The sequence below is a fragment of the Rhamphochromis sp. 'chilingali' genome (assembly GCF_963969265.1).
Source record: "Rhamphochromis sp. 'chilingali' genome assembly, chromosome: 6".
NCBI classification, from domain to species: domain Eukaryota; kingdom Metazoa; phylum Chordata; class Actinopteri; order Cichliformes; family Cichlidae; genus Rhamphochromis; species Rhamphochromis sp. 'chilingali'.
Window position 1 is genome coordinate 13,740,657 of NC_137933.1, and position 22,354 is coordinate 13,763,010.

Consider the following 22,354-nt stretch of genomic DNA (forward strand, 5'->3'; position numbering starts at 1 on the left):
ATCACTATTTTACTCTGTTCTTCAGTAAACCTCAAAATAAAATATCAGCATGGATTACCTATAATGTTATTTTATTTACAATGATCAGTATCTTCCTTCAAGCAAAGAGATATCTGTGTTCTGCATTGAATAATAAAGCAGTGGTTGGTGAAGTCTAAAATAAAAGTCCATATGGATGGGAATGCCGTTTGAACTGGAGAAGTGTGATCGGAAAGTAACAAAAAGAGGGAAGGTAGTCAGAGGGGACACTGAGGACAGCTACGAATATCTGGGAATTACGAGGAGGCCGCTAGGAAAGCTGCAACTACCAAGTACCTGCAGAGATTAAGGCAAGTCCTGAGAAATCAGCAGAATGGAAACAACAAGACCTGATCAATCAACACAGATACCCCGATGGGATAATAAGCTGACCAAAGGAAGAGATAGAAGCCACTAATGTCAAGACAAGGAAGCTCCTTACCATGCATGGAGGGTTTCACCGAAAATCCAGCACCCTGAGACCGTACCCTAAGCAGAAAGGTGGCCGGGGACTAGTGAGTGTCAGAGCCAGTAGAAGAGGAGCAAGAGAAGAAGCATCATGGAAGGACAGGCTCCTGCACAGTGTGTACAGTGTGATCAGCAGACAGAAGACGTGGCTGACATCCAGAAGTCCTACCAGTGGCTGGACAAAGCTGGACTGAAAGACAACACAGAGGAACAAATCATGGCAGAACAAGCTCTCAGCACAAGATCCATAGAGGCTGGGGTCTATCACACCTGGCAGGCTGTGTAAAGATGCCCCTGAGTCAATCCACTATATAACAGCAGGGTGCAAGATGCTAGCAGGAAGGGCATACATGGAATGCCATAACCAAGTGGCCGGCATCGGAACATTTGTGCCAAGTATGGCCTGGAAGAACAACCTGACGTGGTAGTGGTAGACAAGCAGAGGCAGACGGCCATATCAGATGCAGATATACCAAGTGATAGCAAAATTAACAAGAAAAAACAAGAAAAGCTGGAAAAATACCAAGGGCTGAGAGAGGAACTTGAGGATGGATGGATATCGTCTGATAATGATGATAATATTGGCCAATATTAGCTGTTTGCCAGTCTAGATGACACCCTTCATCATGTTAAGTGTCGACATTGCATAAAGTTTACTTTGCATAGTTAGTCCACCGGAGTACATTGTACATTGAAACTTTCCTTTTGGGAATGCTAAAAAATAACTAGCTGATTCAAGCAGAGTCGAGGGGAGTGTGAAAAAGTAAATAAATATTTGCAAATGTTGGTATCGGGCCGAAAAATCCTATATCGTTCAGGCTATAGTAGCATTTTCCTCCAACGTGTAGTGTCCACATATATATTAAGGAAACATGTTATTTTTGTTTGTTTGTAGTCAACACAGATACCACCACAGAGAGTTCTGGGGGGAAAGTAATGTAAACAAACAGTAACTAAAAGCATTCACAATAGAATAGCAACAACAGCTACACTGTAACTGTATATACATGTGCATGCACATGTGCATGACTGTGGCCAGAACGCGTGACCTCTCTCTAACCACACATTGCTCTGGTGAGGAGTGTCAGGTGGCCGGTTTGTCAGCTGAAATATTCATCAAACAGATCAACGGAAAGTCTGGCTGGCTTTTCAACTGACAACTGCGGCTCAATAATTGATAGAGGAGCAACTGAGTGTTTGTGGGGGTCCTTCTCTTTCTGTAAGTGATGCCTCTGACCTTTGTTGTGTGAAAGAACTCATCACGGCGAGCGAGCATGTGTCATATAAAGACCGACGCATTGAACTAAGCAATGAAAGTAACAAAGGAAATAAATGCTACGATGAAAATGATAAATTCATTGGTTTGGTTTTGTGCTCACACTGAATAATATCTCTAAGTGCCTTTACTGTCTGTGTATGAGCAATTGAAAGCTCAGTAATTAATTTAATTTTCAAAAATAGTCTCTAACCTGACTTATGACCTGCCACGATTGGAAAACATTTCTTGGTAGAATCAAATCAAATTCATATTAACATGTTATTGTGCTAACAGTATGTGCACTGACAACATGTCAAGTGGGCCATTGTCACTCACTTAATACTAGTCGTTCACAGCAGATGACAAACCCAATACTGTGGTGAATCAGTGGAAAGCTGTAGTGACATTGGTGTGTGCTGGCCCTTCCTGCCAGGTGACTAATGCATTACTGCCTGTAACATAAAAATTAATAAACATCTTTAACATTATTTGACTGGGGACAAAGTAGCATGCATTAACTGTGCTACAGGTGGTTAAATATGTTATATCTGAATGTAGCTTCATAATTCTTTTGCTAAGTAAATACAATAAGAATACAATGAAGCTGAAGTTTGTTCTCATGGTTTTATTAGTCTTCATATTTTCTCATTTCACTATCGTTTTTATTGACAGTCTTTGTGTTTCATCCAGATGTTAGTACAACTTTTATGAACCATATCTGATTATTTTATGAATTCTATTGTTCTACTAATTCTACGCAATAACTATGACCATAAATATCAGGTTATAGTTGTGGCACACATGCACTGTGTGTCACACATTTTTTTCCTGTGCAAAACTGAAAAATAACAAATAAAAATAACTAGCAAAAAAAGAGAAAAACATTATTACTATGCACATATACTGCTGAGTTATTTTCTTTGTGGTAATTTTCATCATATTTGCCAAAATCTGCAAAGCTTGTGATTCTTTGGTAACTCTTAAATTTCACAAATGGTCATAGCATTACACAGGCTAATAAAAAGCCGTCCCTTTGCATGCATTTGATGCAATCCAGACTTTAGAAAAGTGCACGTCCTTGAGAGCCGGCAAAAATGTGGGACATAGTCTCTAGAAGTGGGACGGAAGGGACAAGCAATACAAATGCTGTGCTGTCCCACATAAAGAGGGACGTCTGCTCTGTTATTGTGAGTGAAAGTGTTCAGTGTTACCATCCTTAAAAACATTTCTGTGTGTTTTCTGGCCCATCGTGGCTTCCGATGTGCAAAGGGGAGATTCATGTGTAAAAATAAATATGTACGATTGCTGTCTTGCACAATCGTACATATACTAGTTATGCATTTATTGCTTCTGGATTACTGTAATTCCTTAGTATCAGGATGTCCAAAAAACTCCCTGAAAAACATTCAATTGATCCAAAATGCTGCAGCAAGAGTCCTGACAGGGACTAGAAAGATCTTTCTCCTCATGTAAAAGGTCCTCAATAACTAGAGAGCTTCTCGTCCCTGAGCCTGGTTCTGTCAGAGGTTTCTTCCTGTTAAAAGGACGTTTTTTCTTTCCACTGTCACCAAACTTGCTCATACGGGGTTGTTTGATTGTTGGGGGTTTCTCTCTATTATAGTAGTCTTTATCTTACAATGTAAAGTGCTTTGGGTGATTGTTGTTGTGATTTGGCATTGTATGAGTAAAACTGCATTGAAATGAAATGAAGTGAACAAAAGAGGATAGCATTCACACTCTTAATTATTTATCACTTACATCTTTTTTTTTTAAACTATATCCTGCTAGTACATTTTGTAATAGGTCTCTGATGACTGTTAGCTTGCTGCCTGCTGTCCTTACTGTAAACTGATTTGCAATGTTTTTTTAATCATATTTATAGTTTGATAGGTATAACACCAGGTACAGTACGCCCTGTGGTACTACTGCTAACAGCAGATTTGTGTTTGTTTGTTTGGGGGGGAGTTGGCTCATGATAGGAATATAATCTTTCTGCTGAGATAAGATCTGTGTTTGTTTCTGTGTGTTTCTGTGTGTGTGTGTAAGTCCTGCATGGTAATAAACAGCTGGCTGGAAACAAGAGCACAGATTTGAGCTCAGTTTCTTATAAGACGCAAGACAGATTATACCACTGCTATGCTTGCCAGTAATTTGCACTTTTTTTTTCCAGGCAGACTATTTCAGGCCGTTAGGATCAGCCGTCCAGTTGAACAGCTGAGCAAACACTTTCAATGGCTCATTGACTGATGAGCTTCCTTGCATTTTTTTTTTCTATTGCAGGTGAAACTCAGAGATGCGTCTTGGATACATGTGATCGCATACATACGGTAAAGTACGTCTATCTGTAAGCTTAAATCAGTGCTCAGTAACACAGATTCATTTTGTACCATTCACCATAACAGATGAAATCCACTGAAGATGTTTGAACTAAGCCTAAATGAGTACAAAAAATGACTATAATTATGCCACTGAGAAAATATTTAAATATTTTATAGGTAATAGCAATAAGACTGTCCTTGATCTGCAAAGAATGCCCACAAAGAACCTTAAAATATCTGACTGCCTGTTTCATGTTTTCACCAAAAAATAAAAAATACAGCGATTCTTTCATTTCTAAAGTTGTATTTGGTGGGCATTTAATAACCTCAGCTGTTTCCTCATATACTTAATGAAAGTTTGGAGACATTTAATATTTAATGTCTGATAGAGTCTTTCAGATGATCAAGGATACATCCAAAATTTGCTTTTTTTCAGGGAAATACATGAGTGTTTATCAGCCACTGCTGTAGCCATCATCATTGTTGGGTTAAATCTGCGTGCGTGAGCGCGAACGCGTGTGTCTGTGTGTGTACATGCGTGCGCTCGTCCACACAGCCTCATTGTGGGTTACAACAAAGCCCTGGAAATACAACCTCCAGGGGTCTTACCTGGATGTGGGGGGCCCCCACTTTTTCATTAAAAATTGCAATCCTGCAGCTGAGGCTCCGTTACACCACAATGTGCCAGAACTATGCAAGGGCAAACATATGCGACCTGGACCCAACCTTCAAATGTGCCCCAATAGATAGATCTTTTGCTCTTCTCTATTTTACAACAAGTTTGAATGCAAATTGATGCAGACCGCTTCCAAAGAATCTGTGGGACATGTGGGGGGTATTGTTGTTGGCCTTGCCGTGCTGTTTTCACAAGCGCTTCTTTAAGTATTGAAAAGTCTTCCTGTTTAAATGGATACTAGAATTTACAAATCTGTGAAGACGGGTTACAGGTCTTTTTTCCCCCCTGAAAATCATGCTTAACAATAACTAGGAAAACCGTACAATAAGAATAACACCTATATCCTTTTTTTTCTTTGCTGTTTAATTGCAACATATCTTTTGTCTCTTTCTCTCCATGTTATGTGCAATAAACTTTGGATCAGTCCATTCCCTGGATTATCATTATGATTTTGCTGGGAATGTGAGAGCAAGGTATTGAGGACTGGTAATTGAAGTGTCTGAGACCAACCTGCTCTATTGAGATTTGAGAGCAAAGTAGCAATGTAATTACAGGTCATAAGTTGAGCACCTCGGAACCGCAGCGGGTACGGGCAGAGCTGAGCCTGTCAACCACTCTGACATGCACAAATACACACACACACACACACACACACACACACACACACACACTTTTTTCACTCAAAATCGAGTAACATTACAGCGCGTGTTGTACGACCATCCACAGAGCATGGCTGCATAGTCCCAAAGCAGGAATTAGAGTTTTTCAATGGTTGCAGCCTTCAAGTTCATCCATATAATACTGCCCCCCAGTGGCAAAATGAGAAACTACTAATGCACAGAGTGTTATGAGGTTCAACTGAAAGGGTGCTTGCTAATTAGTAGGACCTTACCCAAGAGTTACCCAAGAAAATAAAATGGTTCAATAATCATTTAAAAATAATAATAATAATAAAAAGGCATTTTACATTCTGTAGATTAACCAAATTGTAGGATGAGTGATTCTGAAAGAGTAAGTGGTTTGTAATTGATTCGGACACATCCTCTCTTTGGCGAGACCGGCCCGGGGTGAGTCCAGCATTGCGCACCGTGCACCCCCCTCCATCCCCCTTCGCTTGAGTCATTTGTTATCACCTCATGGCTGCACTGGGCAATTGGCCGAGCTCCTCCAGGGTCGAAGGGTCAAGCCTTTAAAAGGGAATTACTTCATTGACACAATAAGAGATGACATTTTATTTGACATCTTACCACCACTTCACCCTCCCCCTCACCCCTCACTAACATCCAGCCCCCATCCTGCATCCCAACTGCTCCCCGGGGAGCACTGGATCTGTGTGAATGTGTGCAGGCTGGCTGGTGCATCCTTGTTCAGTCATTTTTTGCTTGTTTTTACTCTTCCAACAGAATCCATTGGATCTTTTTTTTTTTTACTGAAAAGCCTCTGATATTCTGACCTAATTTTAATCATAATCTGAACATCCCAATAGAAATTAATAGTAACATGTATCTGTGATTTCAGGTATCATACCTGTATCTAGTGTTTTCAATCCATTCTGCTATGCCTGCGCTTGTGTCACTGCATCCCTGTCAGGTGTATTTAGAATGAATAGACTGCAGATGTTACTTAGGATTCAGGCAGAGACCCGAGGCCTCGGTTTGTGTGTGTTTATGTGAAAGAGCGAGAGAGACAGTGAGTGAGCGAGTGAATGATTGACACCAGACACGTGTGTTGCACTCAGGGGGATCGGTAGGGGCCACGCAGCCAGTCTGGCAGGTCATTATCAGTGTGTCATGCAGTGGCATGACGGCTACTTCCTCTGAGACAAAACACACAACACACACCAACTCCTTTCCCTGAGTCACTGAGGAGTGCCTATCCAAGCCAATCGATTGGGCGATCAATTGGGGACCAACTGGCAATCCCCTGCAATCAATATGCCCCTTGTTGCATGGCTCCAGAAATGCCACAATGGCTGTGGCACTTAATTAAGTTGTTAATTGCTGTGTTAAGCTTTCTCAGGTACCTTCCCCAGACAGTAATTGAGAGTGGCTGGACAATTCGGCTATCGGCAGCACTTTGCTAAATTTAATCACAAATCCAAGTAACGACAGAGGGTGTAATAGAAAGAGCCAAACAGCAGCAATGGTGTCAGTGCAGCCTGTTGCAGTCTGACTTCTGTAGGGAAAACATAATGCGGGACTGTTTCCATTGAACATGCTGTTAATTGCACAATGCAGACATCTGGATGATATCATGCAGCTGTGTCAGCACACGCCAGTCAGCATTCTTAGGGATGATTTGGTTTGTTGTGCGCAAAAAAGGCAGTCTCTCCACAGGGTAGATAAAATGTAGGTTATTTCAAACATTTTTAAAAGCTAAGCCTCAATAAAACTTCTATCTCTGATGTTTAATTTTAAGATGCCTCCCAGGTAATATGATCAAGAGTGAAAGATCCAGCGCGATTCGAGCTCTCAAAACACAGTCGGTCTCCTCACACTCTCATGTTAATATTGCAAGCATGTTTACAGCCTGGTTACAAAAAATGTTGTTTTTTTTACCTCTACGTAAACTCTGTTAGTTTATCCTATTATTGAAATTATATGGGGGTAAATCCTTAAAGACTTAAAGCTGGGATATCAAACTCATTTAACATCATGGGCCACATACAGCACACCGCTCTGAGGTGAGCCAGAACAGTGAAACTCTCCTTTTCTGTCCGCATGAAGACATTTACATTTAACAGAAAAGAGTAGAGTTAGAGTTAAAAGTCAAAAGTCCTCCTTGCCCTCCTTCACATTTTCCAAAGTGGTGCACTGGGTTGGATTGGAGTCTTTGCCGGGCCGATTCTGGCCCCCAGGCCATGTGTTTGGCACCCCTGTCTTAAAGTAAAAGGCTGCCAGTTTCTTAACTTAACTTTCAACTTGTGACCTCATCATCTACATGTAAACAGGGTCTCAGTTACCCACACCAATGGAATCAGTTTTAAGCTAAAATGTTGTTAATGCATCTCCCACCAACGCAGTTTTGGAAAGTTGAATAGGTGTTTTTGCCACAAACACCTCCCCTTGTTGCAGTCTCTTTTGTTGCTGCAGAGGAAACGTGTTGACAGCTGAACAGGATCCAGGCTCTACATGTTTTTGCTGCCATTTTCAAAAGTTTGGAGTCATTAGTGTGATTCCCTTTCATGAGTTTACAACGTTAAAACAAAATAAACTGACAACCAGTGTTGGTCAAGTTACTTGAAAACAGTAATTAGTTACTAATTAATGATTACTTCTCCAGTTACTTTACTGATTACTTATTTTCAAAAGTAATTAGTTACTTTATTACTTAGTTACTTTTTAACAACATGATACACAAGCTGAATAGTTACAAATCAATATTGTATTTTTTCTGCATAATCCATCATATAAAATCAAATAATCAAATGAAAAAGTCTCTTTTTAAAAACTTGTTTTATTAGTTTTAATCTTTTAACTGTATGCACATTACATCAAGCAAAAATTAAATTATGTGCAACAGTCTTTGATTGAAGAAATTGTTTAACATTTAAACCTATTTTCTGCATATTCCAGCATATAAAATAAAATAACATTTTTTTTGTTTACACTCACAAATAGATGCAAGTAAAACACAGCAAAAAATAAAATAAAATCAAAGATTCAGCAGCACTAAGTCCTGTCAGTTATCTAATTTCTCTTTTTAATAGTAATCTGTTACTTTACTCATTACCTGATTTAAGTGATTATATTACAGTAACGCGACATTATATTTGAAAAAAAGAAATCTAACCCGACCAGTTTACTGACCAGCTGAGGTTTTCTAGACTCCAGTATTATGCAGGGATATATGCTGAAGTGTGGAGTTGCTCAGCTCAAACAGAGGGAATCTGCATTTGAATGTCCTTTACAGTAATTATACAATATCAGATGCTCCTGGTAACACACTGGGTCTACTTTAGAGAAACACCTTTCACCTGTTTTCTGTGTGTGCTGGGGTTTTGTTTTTTTTTTTCACAAAAGTGAACTAATTTAATACAATATTGATGTTCCTGCAAGAGTTCTGTAATAAAATAAAACACTCAACCCCCCACGCAGGCCTTTATCCCTCACCACGTGCTTAAACTGCCTCCAACCAGTGTGGGGTTTCAAGGGAGCCAGCCCACTGCTGACTGGCACTTTTATGGCGTTATTAGCACATATCCCACTGTCTCGCCGCCTTTTGTAGCCTAATCCCATTATGTTCAGCACTCAAATGGAATTCAGATGGAATGGTGTCGTCCATTTTAAGAAACGACTCCAAGCGCAGCGGGCGTCTCCGTTCTTATCCCGCTTTGCTGGGAAATTAGAGCTGCACAGGCAGGACCTAAAGCGTATCAAATCATCATTACCAAAGAGGAGCTTTAACCTCACACAAAGTGCAAACATTTCTCACTTCTGGAGAGAGAGAGAGACCTGGAAAGTGCTGCCGCACAGCTCCTCGGAGATTTGGTAAGGCGTGCTGGGGCGTAGTGGAGCAGGAAAAGTGGAAGCAGTGCTATGACAATGAGAAACAACCACTGCAGCTTTAGGCTCTGTGAACAGGCTTGCCATTGATTAAAACAGCAAGGTGTGCAATAAAGTGCAAGGCAAAGTGTTGCCTTCCATATGGACCCCCAGACCCTTAGGCTCTGGCCACCAATTGGGCCTTTCTGTCTGCTGCTGTTCCCACTTTCCTCCTTTCTGCTTCCCCTTCTCTATCCCTCGGTCCCCAGATGGTAAAAACAATTTTCCAGCCCTCTGTCTCTCTCCTCTGCTGCCCGCCACTCTGCAGCCACAAAGGGCCCTGGCCGTGATTCAACCGTTTACTCCAGTAATTAACAGCACCCATACCACAACAATTACAGTCACTAGGCTACTACACTCCAGATATACACTCTCTCACTCACACACACACACACACACAGTCTTAACTGTGTCACAGTGAAGGGAAGGTAATAGCTGGAAGCTGTAAAAATAAAATCAAAATAGTATTAACAAAAAAAAAAAAAAGGTGAGAACAACATGCTGGCACTACAGCAATGATTACCTCATAATTAGACGAGACAAAGCTCTCCCCCTGTCTAGTGGCAAAATGCTGTAATTACTGGCATGACAGAAAATCAAAGGCTACTTTGTAAGCAGCAGGAAAAATTAACATTTTAGGCCCCGGAGCTGCATGTCCTGATTAGAAACGTATTAAATCAATGCATTGCTAACTGCCGGACATAAATACGTCCCCTCCTGAAGGGGCCTATAATTGCGAGAGGAGGAATAAAAAAAGAAAAAAAAGTGGGGTTCAATTTCACAGGGATGTGGCATTAATTGTAATGGCAGTATTATGTGGCAAATGTACACCGCCTTTGTTATGAGATGCTGCACTAAAAGCAGCGATTTTCTCAAATGTGTTTTTAGGTTGAAGATCAAAGTGTGTTTTACATAAATTGGTGGAGGGCCCCCACCCGACCCCAGATGCGGTGCCCCGTTCACAATATTACAGCGCACCAAAGCAATAGCATTTTTCCTCTAAATCCAATCTGTTCAGGGCCATCAGGATACTGTACTTTGCTTCATTCTTGGAATCTAATTGATTACGGCCTTTGTTTGACTTTATAGAAATGCCATACGTAGGCTGGGTACAGGTCCATATCTTTCTCTTTGCAATGACATTTCCTAGAGTTTGACGCGTTTTAATGTGTTTTGTTCCTTTCTGTCAGGCCCTGCAGGATGACTCTGTTAAAAAAAAAAAAAATTAAATATAAGAGTCTGTCTCATATTATTTGAATCAAGGTTAAATGTAGCCATCAGTGAAAAAAACTCAATATAAAGCCAGGTTTAGCAATACAATACAATACTAATTCGTGAGCTGTAGTTATGCTTTTATACTTTTTCCATAACAAACTTTTTGATTTGTTAACATAATGTTTGCTTAATATGACAAATTTGAAAGCCCGTTCGTTGCTAACCAGTGCTGTGCTACTCTAAATTATGATCTCGGGGTATATTTTGTCATTTTCAATAATTATTTTAACACAGTTCATTGGGCTAAAGATTGAAATTAGAGGATAAAAACAGTATTGATCCTATCGCGTTATTATTATCGATTCAGTACCAATAGCAGCATTAGTATCGATAATAGGATGGATCCGCCCACCTCTATTGCTCAACCCTCCAACATAAAAGTCAGCTCCTGGGCTGTGACCCAGTTAGTTCCTGCTCCTGTTTAAACTGATAAAAGCTACCATGGTGGGAATGCTGATCCCTACCATCTTTAACATCCCCGCGATGGTCTTCTTGGGAATACATCTAATTACTTCACATCTGTATTTATTTGATCCACGTGGAATTCTTCCTTCTGTCACCAGTGCTGAGCTGTGCCAGCTTGGGCTAACAGTGATTCATCTAAGTGACACTTCTGGCGCGGAGTCACATCAACCAAGCTCCAAAATCAATAGGGGGAAACACGGGGGTGACGGGGAGGAGGAACATTTTCCCTTCTTCCTCTTCTTCTTCTTCTTCTCAGCAAAACTGTCATACATAAAAATCAAGCATCGTAAATAAAGCAGTCTTGCGCTTGCAGGTTTGCTGAATCAGAATGGTAGCTGAAGGGGGAAAAAACCCCACACACTACACAACAAACAAACACAACTGCGACACATTTTGGGAACTTCGGTTCACAGCTCAAGACGTAGCAGATGTGCCGGTTTCACGTGCAGGAGCAGCCTCTGGTGACCTCTGTTGTACACAGACAGCAAGTGAACTGCAAACAGTTGGAGTCTGAGCAATGAAGCAGCTACTCTAAAGCACTCCGAAACAAAGCTGCATAATTAAGATATCCGAATGTTTAGAAAATACGAAGTGCTCCATATGGCTCCACAAAACATATGTGCACATAATCCAAATTAACGATTAAAAATGGCCCGTTTTAAGTTAATTGATAATTGCTCTCATTAATAGGTTGAATGCAGTCTGAAGTCCACTAGCAGCCTCTAGAGTTTGCAGTGTTCTTTACACCGCATAAGATAAGGCCAACCCTGAGAGTTCCACATAAAGGAGCAAAATGAGCATGCATTTGTCTAACTTGTCGTTATATTAAATGTTAGCAGTGCCCATTGTGTGACAGTGTTTTATATGCGCCACAAAGAGGCCACAAAGCAGAAAGTGATATGTGACTCGATTGATGAGTTGCTTTCTCCTCCCCAGTGAGTCCTCAGGTATCAGGAAGCATCTCCTGCATGGGGCACCACAACTTTAACACACTGCTTTCCTCCAAAACAAATAAACACACTGAAGTCTCAGAAAATAAATATATAAATAGAATAAAAATCTATATCTTCTCAGTAAAGGCTTGAAGGTGAGGGCTGCTCCAGGCCAAGCATTAATATACTGTTAATTTAAAACAAATGTACATCGTAGTGTTGATATTTAAACACAACTTGGGGAAAAACCCCCACAAAAAAAACAAAAACAGGACTTTAACTTCTTAATTATTCTTGTTCACACTGCATTTCCCATGCACACCACCGCCTTAAGTGCAAATAAAGCCTCCCATCTGTTTGTAATTACAACTACATAATTTCAGTCGTTGTGGCTGATCATTTTGACTGCACATTCGATTAAAACTAGTGCAGCGATGGGCAGATAGTAGGAAATGTAGAGGACCGAGGCTCTGGGTGTAAAAGAGGGACCGAAAATCTACAGAACTGATCTTTGCACGCGCCAACAGGGTCAACAACATCAAATCCTTTATAGTCCACTTTCCATAAGCACCCTCAGAAATTACAGCATTGCAGTAAAAGCTTTTTCCACGAGCTTGTGTGACCCCGTTTGTTTGCCAAATCCACCACCCCCACCCCAAAAAATAGATTTGATGCAGGAAATTTTAAAACTCGCGTCTGTGCGCTCTCGTCATGTCTTATTTCCCTGTGGTGTCCGTGGAATAGGACAAGCAGGCTGCATAGCAGGCTTCTTCAATAAAAGGAGCTGGGAAACGCCATGTAACGCCACTTTTCTGCATCTCTAACGACATTATGAACCCTGGGGCAATGGTGAAAGCTAATGATGGGAGGATGATGGCAACGCAGTGTTGCCATAGAAGCCACTTTCCAGTGGCTTGCCAGATGTTAAACATCTAAATGTGCATTGATCAGTGACAGGATGGCCCATAGAGATTTCTTCATTTGCCCCAAAGAAAAGCGAGGTTCGAGTGCTACCAGTTTAACAGGAACCGAGCGAAGCATAAATGATACGAGTTCATTTAATTACATATGTAACATCTAGTCTCAATTAATTCTGTGAGCCTGCAACATGATTCCACTGGCAAGGGTTACATCAGACGAAGCAATTAACAGGAAATGCACTGCAGAACGGCACACCCAGGCACAAAAGGGAACAGAATTGTGTTTTTGTTACTTCAGAAGGCATTGAGTTGAAACTAGCCATACATTTCGACCAATTCTTCAACCTGAAATTTGGTTGTTTGCATATAGAGCTTGCTAATGTCCAAACACATGCAGATATAAACTTGTTTGAACCTCTAATAAGGTTTCAGAGGCCTCTTTTTCATTGCAGGTAGATTCCTGAGCATACAACTGTGCGGTTGGTGAAGAGATATTCCCGAGTTTTCCGAGGAGGTGAGCAGCATCTGATCAGTGCTCAGTCACACCCATGTCCCCCTAACATCTTCATTTGATTTGGTGGCAAAGAGGACTGTGTGCTTTTTAGGACACACAGTGACACGTCCTCCATCAAAACTCAGACAATAGTCATTCATAATGGCAGCTCCCCCGAAAGTAAGTCAATAGCATCGGGTTTATCTGCTCCCAGCTGACTCCGGACCAAAGAGCCCGACAACAGCAGCTCGGGTTACCATCAAACTAATTTTCCCAGCTACATACAAGATGACAACAAAGTGGCAGGGCATCGCCCAGTAGACACGAAACAAGCAATTAACCCAACTATCACCCTACAATCATGAACTGACTGTGGAGTTAGCTGGTTTCCGTACCCATTTTGGCAGCAGAGCCTTTTGGAAGGAAAGCAGGGAACATCTGGTGGAAGCAGACAGGGGCTGGTGCTACACGATGGGAGAACAAGTGCCTGAAAGCTTCATTATGTCCCAGCTGTTGGGCTTGCTGTTACCCTCAGCAAAGAAACAGCCTCGGCAGGATGATGTTCCTGGCAAGTATGCTGCAGATTATTTGAAGCGAAGACCCTTTTTATGTGGCATTTTTTAAGAGGAGAACAGGGAGGTAGCTACGGCTACTTTCACTTCCCAAGTCCTAATCCTCACTTAATGCCTTCAGACAAAATGCAGAAATGGAACAGTCCCAGTGCTTTGTTCAAAAACATTACACTGTAGGGGTGGCAGTGGCATCATACCCCACATAATAGTACTGACTGAAATACTCCCCTATTTCCTAAAAACAGTAAATGCAACCCCATTACCTCATATTACTGTAAAAATTTCAAAAATATCTTTAAAAAAATACTATAAGCTCAATTTAAATTTCATGACACTAACCCATATCAAGTCCTTAAACCCTAATCATGGTGAGACACCTCACAACAGCTGGTTAGATTAACAGGCAACAGGTTTAATGACAGGTCAAACAATCAACATGTAACCGAAGTGCAGATTTTGGTTTTAATTAAAGGGATTGACAAAAATATCACATTGACTGTTTAGGATTTGTGTATTATGTAATTTAACATTCCTTCTTCTTCCACTTCCATCTCCTCGTTGGCTGTGGAAGTGGACCTGCTGCTGAATGCTCACCTGTTCCCACAACCTCATAATCTGGACCCTCACTGAATACTCACTACTCCAGTCATAACCCTGTGGACCCAAACCGCTCCTGGACATCTGCTTCTGTAAAATCAAGCAATCTGGACCAGTCGCTTCTCATCTTTGTGGACAATTCTCCACGACCCATGCATTCTCCCAGAGCTCTGTTAATGCCCTTTGTTAAGTTACCTTTGTGTGAAATACTTCTTTGTGGAAAAAATCAGGAGCGGTCTGCACTGGTTCTGGGTTTGGGGTCAAAGATCTGGCCACAGTCATGCCTCATATAGTACTGCGTTACCTTACACTGTAATCTAACGTTCAAATCAGACTTCAACAATGGTGATGGATCAGTTTGATAGTAATATAGGACTAAACAAACATAAATTGATTGTAACTGTAACCAGCTCACTTATTTTCCTTATATAATAGCTCAGCTGCCGTTTTTCTCATTTCCGCAGCTCTTAGAGCCCGTGCACAGACTCTGATTCGGTTCTCAAGTCTTCTGTTCCTGCTTCTCAGCAAAAGAAACTCCAAGACCAACATGAACAGTTCAATTTCACACAGCACACAAGTAGAAATGCAAACATGGCAGTGATTCAACATAGTAAATCTAAGGATGAAAAAGAACAGAAGATCCTCAAATAAAAGCTGAAGGTACTAAAATCCCATGCAGATTGTTTGACTTAAAATACTCTGTGGTGCTGTCATTGTTCAAAACACATCGATCTAACTGTAAAATAATATCCCTGCAAGGCTGAGATTGAATTTAAATAGCCCCCCCCCCCCAAAAAAAACAAAACAAAACAAACAAACAATGATTGCATTCTCTGTCTTTTCCTAAACACTCCACATTGTATGTTACTCGCTGAGGTCAAGGAAAGAGAATTCAGGACTGCAACTGCAGGAAAATACATTGTAGCCTTTGTAACTAAGAGAATACAAGTACAGTATTTGTTAGTCTGGCAAACTTAATTATCTCCTTTTCTTTCTTAAAGGATGACCCATTCATCAGGATCTTAAGGACATAAGAAAGGAAGCAATGAAGCACAATTTCTCAGCATTTAGAGAATTCAACCAGGACACAGCTGCTACTTTCACGTCATTTCAATTGGTAGGGAATCTTCTCAAGCAAAAAGACTGTCACGGGGAGGGGGTTTGTCAGTCTGAAGATTGTGAGGGCAAATTGTTTAGCAAATTAAGAATAATATGTCTCAACATGAAAGAGCTGAGAGTTAGAGGATTTCATTATATACGGTACATAACAGCATTAAAAGAATCAAAAGAAGAGAAATTTCAAGGCCAAAAAAACCACGACTAATGAATCGCTGTGACCCTTCAGGGAGCACTGCATTAAAATCAGATACAATTCTGTAGTGGGAGTTACTGTAATGCTGAAAAACGCATCCAAAATATAAGTTAAAAATCGACAATGCAAAACAAACAAACAAAAAAGCCCAGATATTAGTATGACCCATTTAGGATGGATGGCACAGGTCTGAACCATGTATGCAGATGATGTAACCTTGCTTAAATAAAGCCTCGCTTATTTAAGCAAGACAACCCACATTCTACTTTCATGTCAACAGCATACAAAAGAGCCCTCGTGGCCAAAGTCAAAGTCGTGGCTTAACCAAAATTGGATGTCTAATCACATAACTGGAAAAGTTAAAACTCACTTTTTTCATTTCTTCCACGATGTCTTTTGTCCTGTCCCCTCACCCCCAAGCAGTTCTGGCTGATGACTCCCCCTCCCTGAGCCTAGTCCTGCTGAAGGTTTCTTCCTTTCAAAAGAGAGTTTTTCCTTCCCACAGTCACCAATTGCTTGCTCATAGGTGTCCTCTGATTGCGTGGGACTTTCTCTGTATTATTGTATGGTCTTTATCTTAGTGTATAAAGCTCATTAAGGCCATTGTTGTTGTGATTTGGGGCTAAGTAAATAATAAAAGAATTGACTTGATGTGAATCAACGTGAATCAACATTTAAGCACCATGTCTCAATACAGCCTATCTGTGAAACTGTGAACTTAATGTATTTTTGCCGTGCAATAAAAAGTATAGTTCTCAACTAATCTTGTATACTGGTTCTCAGAATCAGGCTTTACACGTTTACATGTTATTGCATTTAAACCACCTTTTCTTTCAGCCTCAGATGGTGTCTAATGATTAATTCCCAAGTATCCCAAATTTTTATTTGTTGCTCAAAACTTGAGGAACTATTCCTCATGTATTAAGTTAGGACCAAAGTGAGGCCAGGCACGCGCCATTGAGGCCAGCTGTTCCAAGTTCAAAGGCTGCAGTGTAAACTTAGATGCAGTGTCTACCCCCTCCACATTTCTGACTTTTGTTATTTCAGCTTCTTTGCAGCGCACACTGGCAGCAGCAGAAACTCACTCTCTCAGGTTGGACAGCTTGTTCAAGTCGAATGCTATTAGTTCTGGGTCAGAGCCCGGGCTTTCTCTACACCCCAACAACACCTTTTCACCAGGCAGGGATTCCAGCCACCATTAATCAGAGCGGTGACAGCCCATGGATGTCAGTAAATATGTTTCCCTCACCGCCTCCTTTTCCGCCACTTTTCTTCCCCACTCTCTCCCCTGCGCTTTTCCGCTGTGTAACATTGACTTTTTATTAATTATAACAAAGGGTTTAACAAAGAAACTTCCCCGCACGAGACAGAAAAACAGATATTTGTGCTCTTAAGTGCAAAGTTTGGCTTCGGGAGACAAACTGAAGCATATTGGCAGAAAAAGCAAGTAGTGCCAAGGAGCAGAAAATTGCTTCGAGGCACAAAATTAAACTTTTTTCGCTCGTTTCCTTCTACACCAAACATTCTCTCACAGCTAGCTTGCATCTGAACATTTTATATGCATGTTTTTTTCTTCACTGAACATAAGTGTTGGCCAGGTGCTTTTGAATGAACCGTCTACTCAGTTGAGGGAGTGTGACAGTTTCCTCTCCTGCATAGGGTGGCACAGCTGACGGGGGAGCGGGGGATGAGTGCTGGCTAGCTTTGCACGCAGGGTGACGAGCAGGCAGAGGGCCAACAGCAGCCAGTTGGAGAAATGGGTGCCCATCTCTGCTGGCATGCAGTTCTGGGTACCTGCTGCTGTCCAGAGACAGCTGTAGCGTAGCCACCCATGGAAGTGCAATCAGGTTGGAGGCGTCTGAGCGCTGATAATAGCGCGGTCTGCGCTTTTCTTTACAGAGAGAGGCAGACAATGAACGTGTGGAAAGAAGTCGGGCAGGAGCCAGAGATGGGAGAGAGTGAGTACATGACAGTGAAGGGGATGAAAGTAGGGCTGCACGATTTTTTGGCTTAGAATTGAGATCACGATTCTCTCACGATTCTCTTTTCCAGTATAAATATTTATTGCACTTATTAACTCCACATCAACTTCGTAACAGTTGAGACTGAACATAAAAACAATAAATGAACATAAAAACAACAAATGTCTCACGTTTTGTTGTTGCCGCAAAATGTTGTACTGCTTGAAATTCCGTCTCCACCGTTGCTCACACTGCGTGTATAGAGCAGGTAGTGCAACAATAGAAAAATAGTTGCGGGACGGCACTGTGTAGCGTTTGTCTAGGGTGTTGATCATTTTCCTAAATCCCTCGTTTTGCACAGTGTTGATGGGAGTCATATCTTTGGTCAGGTGTTAAGTGATAGCCTCCGTAATTTCTTTGTGCCTGCGGGAGTTCGACGGGTATAGGGAAGCGCTGTATAAGGTTATTGACGTTTGGGTGGTTGACCGGGACGGATTCTCCCGTCACTTTCTCGTCTTCCCTGACGTGCTGTCCGTTGTTTTTTCCCTGCTAATTTTAGCATCACACGGCACAGCTTCTGTATCACGTGGTATAAGGCTCCGCCCTTGTCATTTGTTGAGCAGGAAGAGTGAGCGCTTGTTTTCATGCAGATTACGTCCCGGATCAAAATGCGGTACAATCGTCGTCATCATCTTTTCTTTTTTTTTTTCTTTTTTTTTTTTTTTAAATCGTTGTCATTTGGAAATGAGATCGCACATAAGTATGAATCGAGATCGCGATTTTCTAACGATTAATCGTGCAGCCCTAGATGAAAGATTAAAAAATAATAATACAGGGTTCATACGCCTTTTTCAGGGTCAAATTCAAGCACTTTTAGGCACTTTCAAGGTCCCCTTTCAAGCTTTTCCAGCACATGCCCCCCCCCCCCCCAAAAAAAAGAATGCATGTTTCAATTCGCATCACCTCAGTAAGACCATGTGAAAATTAAAACAAATCATCCTAGGTGAACTTAAACACCTTTGTTCGCCTTTTGTTAAGAAATAGAAAAACGAACTACCCCCCCAAAAAAGAAATAAATAAGTCTTCTCCTCAGAAATTGATGCTTTTTTCCTGTGTGACAAAAAATAGGAGACAGATGTTTGTTTGTTTTTTAAGTTAATTCCCAATAAAACTGTTTTATTGCTAACTACATTGCTGTCTGTATTATTGTTGAAGTAAATCACCTTTAAAGTGTTTGTGCTAATAACATCATGTACAGTCAGACAGGCATGGAGAACAGCACTGACTGGGAGGCTTTGAATAGATCACATAGTTCAATTCAACATATCGTTAGCTTCATAGCATAATTGCCTAAGTCATTTGACTAAGTCAATGACTTAGGCACTTATGCTATGAAGCTAACGATATAAGACTTTAAGAATGCACAAGCATCTACTTAAAATCTATTGAATTCATCATCTGTGATATTATTATGTACAATTCCAATGTATTTTGTTCATCTCCCTTAAATAAACAGGCAGCCTTAAAGTATGAAATATTCATATACAAATACACATATAAATGTGTGTACCGTTTGAGCGGCTGATAGTGCCCCACAGGCCTCAGTGTGAGCTTGAAGACATTTATGAGTTTTAAGTAGTTTAATGTGCAGATGCTGAAGATAAACACATTTTGAATGAAAGCCGGGGAACTTTGGTAGCACAGAAACAAGTGGCTATTCTTTGTGACCATATGGATCACTCATATTACCATTATTTCAAATACTCCAAAAAGCTGGGGTCCAGGGTATAATTGGCCGTTTTTGACTACTTTTGATTTGGCCTCTATATTTCACCTTTAAAAACTGTTTATCTTGCCAATCTGTTATTTTCTCATTTTGACATACTGTATCAGCACAATTTATCTAAATTCAGACAAAATTTAAAATACGAGTAGAAAGTGATATTTTTGACTGTAAAAACCACAGGCATGTTTAACGAATCATTTTCATAACTTGAAATGCAAATAGAAATTGTACATTTTTAAAAATATGCACAAGCTTTGCAAACAACAAAGTTATATGGTACTATTTACCTAAAAATGCTCAGACGTTTTTTACATAACCATTTAAAACTATTTACAGAACAATCAGGTGTTCTGCATCAAATAAGAAGGCACACAAATTATTGATGCAACTCCAAAAAATAGTTTGTGTCCACTCTAACACAGATGAGAACAGCACAGGGATAAACCTGCAGGTCTGACAGCAGGTGTGTCACTCAGCGTTTACACTGCAATCTGCCTTTGGTGGCTTTTTTGCAGCAACTGTCACATTCACTAGTAGAACTGACACACAAAACAAAACAATGACTACACTACACACTAACTACACAAGACAACACACTAACTTGAGACTCCAAACACGGTAAACCTCACAAATTTCTCACATATCAAAACCGCCTCTCTCTCTCTCTCGCCGGTCACTCCTAAAACGTCCCTCTCTTCCCAAACAACCAAATGCCACATGTTGCCATATCATTTTTTTGATTGGTCGACATGGTACATTTTTCCACCAATAGGGAAGGAGTGTTTTTTTCTTTTTTCACCAATGACTGTTGTCACTACCCGATCCGTACCGGAAACCCGATCGGTACCCCGCATGCGCAAATCTTACGTCACTTCCTCTCTTTGTGACATTCAATATATTTGAATGATGCGGTTAGCGCCCAGTTAGCTCCTAGCATTTCTCAACAGCTCTGCCTCCTTTTCGACTGCCCGGGACATTTAAACAATGGATAATCCGTATACAAAGAAATTCATGCTTTTCTCCTCAACAGAGAGCGTCCCCAGATTGAGCAACAGCGCCGTAAAATAAGAAGAATGGCGCCTAATTACAGAGTTAATAATGCAGACTTTGTAATATCTCAGGTGTAGATTCATCAGCCAGATGAAGTGTTTACTGACAATTGACAGTGATAGCGCACATCATCATCACTATTCCAACAATCCTCTCCTCACAGACAAGCATAAACACACTCGACTATCGCTAAATCAAATTTAACACACGTTTGTAATGACGCTAATTCAGTTTATAATAGGGTTTATTCGCTCGGTCAGCAGGTGGCGGTATCCTCGTACACTGGGGAGTACACTGCCATTAAACGAACAGAAGAAGAAGAAAACATCTGCACATGCGCAGTACGGATCGGGTAGACCCGATTTGTAGAGAAGGGTCTTTTTTCTTTTCTTTTTTTTTTTTAAACTTTATTTATCACATTATAGACATACAGTCAGGTAAAACAGGGATCACATAAAAGATAACATTGTGGTAGTACAATGAGGAACAGAAAGAGTGACAAAGACAGTGAGACAAAAGTGAGTACAAAAAATAAAATAAATTAAGGGGAACATAAATAAACAAAAGTTTGCAAGAGCCAAAATCAAGTTAGCAGTTTCAATCGGTTACAGATGTTAACAGTCTTGAGAGCCTTCGTGTTTTTTGATGAGGAGATTGTCCTTATATATTGTGCAAGTTGCATTTTTAATACAAGAAGTTCAGGCTTTCTGCCGAGGACTTTGCTTTTGTGTATATGAAATTTTGCCAAAAATAAAACCAAATTTATAAAAAAAGAAAGCATCATTGTCCTTGTCTTTAAAATTATAATAGCCAAAGATAACATCCTTATAGTACAGTTGAAGATTAGGGAGAACAAAGTCAGTAATAAACTTGTGGAAATCCTTCCAGAATTTACACGTAAATTTACATGACCAAAACAGATGAGAAACTGTTTCAGGTTGCTCTTGACAGAAAGTACAATTTACATTTATTTCAGCCATAAATTTGGACAAATATTGTTTGGTAGGGTAAAACTTATGAATCAACTTAAAAGAAATCTCTTTAATTTTGTTTGTCAAGAAAAACCTTTGTGGTAAAGTCCAAACTTTTTTCCATTCAATATCTGTTACAAAATTGGCCCAATAAAATATGGCTGATGGAACAGAGACCATTGCATCCTGAAAGAGAGATCTTATTTTGGTATTTATAGACTTATGAGAGGAAAAGCAAACATTGCCAAGAGAAGAATGTAACACATCCGGGGGAGTGACCTGTAGTGGAGCAAGCTCCACAGTGGCTGCAGCCAGGTGCTCTTGGATTTGTACGGTCAGACTTTACACATGCGCAGTAAGGATCGGGGAGTCCTGATCCGTAACTATCTTTTTATTTTTGTCTACATTGTACTGAAATGCTTCATTATTGCAAACATTTTAAGATATACTTGTTATTCTTAACATCTTAACAGATACTCTGACCTGTAACTATCGTAAAACACTACGACCGGAAGTAGAAACCTTTCGCGCATGCGGGGTACCGATCGGGTTTCCGGTACGGATCGGGTAGTGACAACTGTTGTTTTTCACTCAAGCGTGTTTGCTAGCGCTCTCCTTAGAAAATGCCGTTTTAACAGTTTCTTCCCGGAGTAAACACCACTGTTTTATTAAAAACAAAAATCACTGGTTTTAGGTGGCCTATCAACACAATTTAAACACTGGTGTATAGTTTGAAGT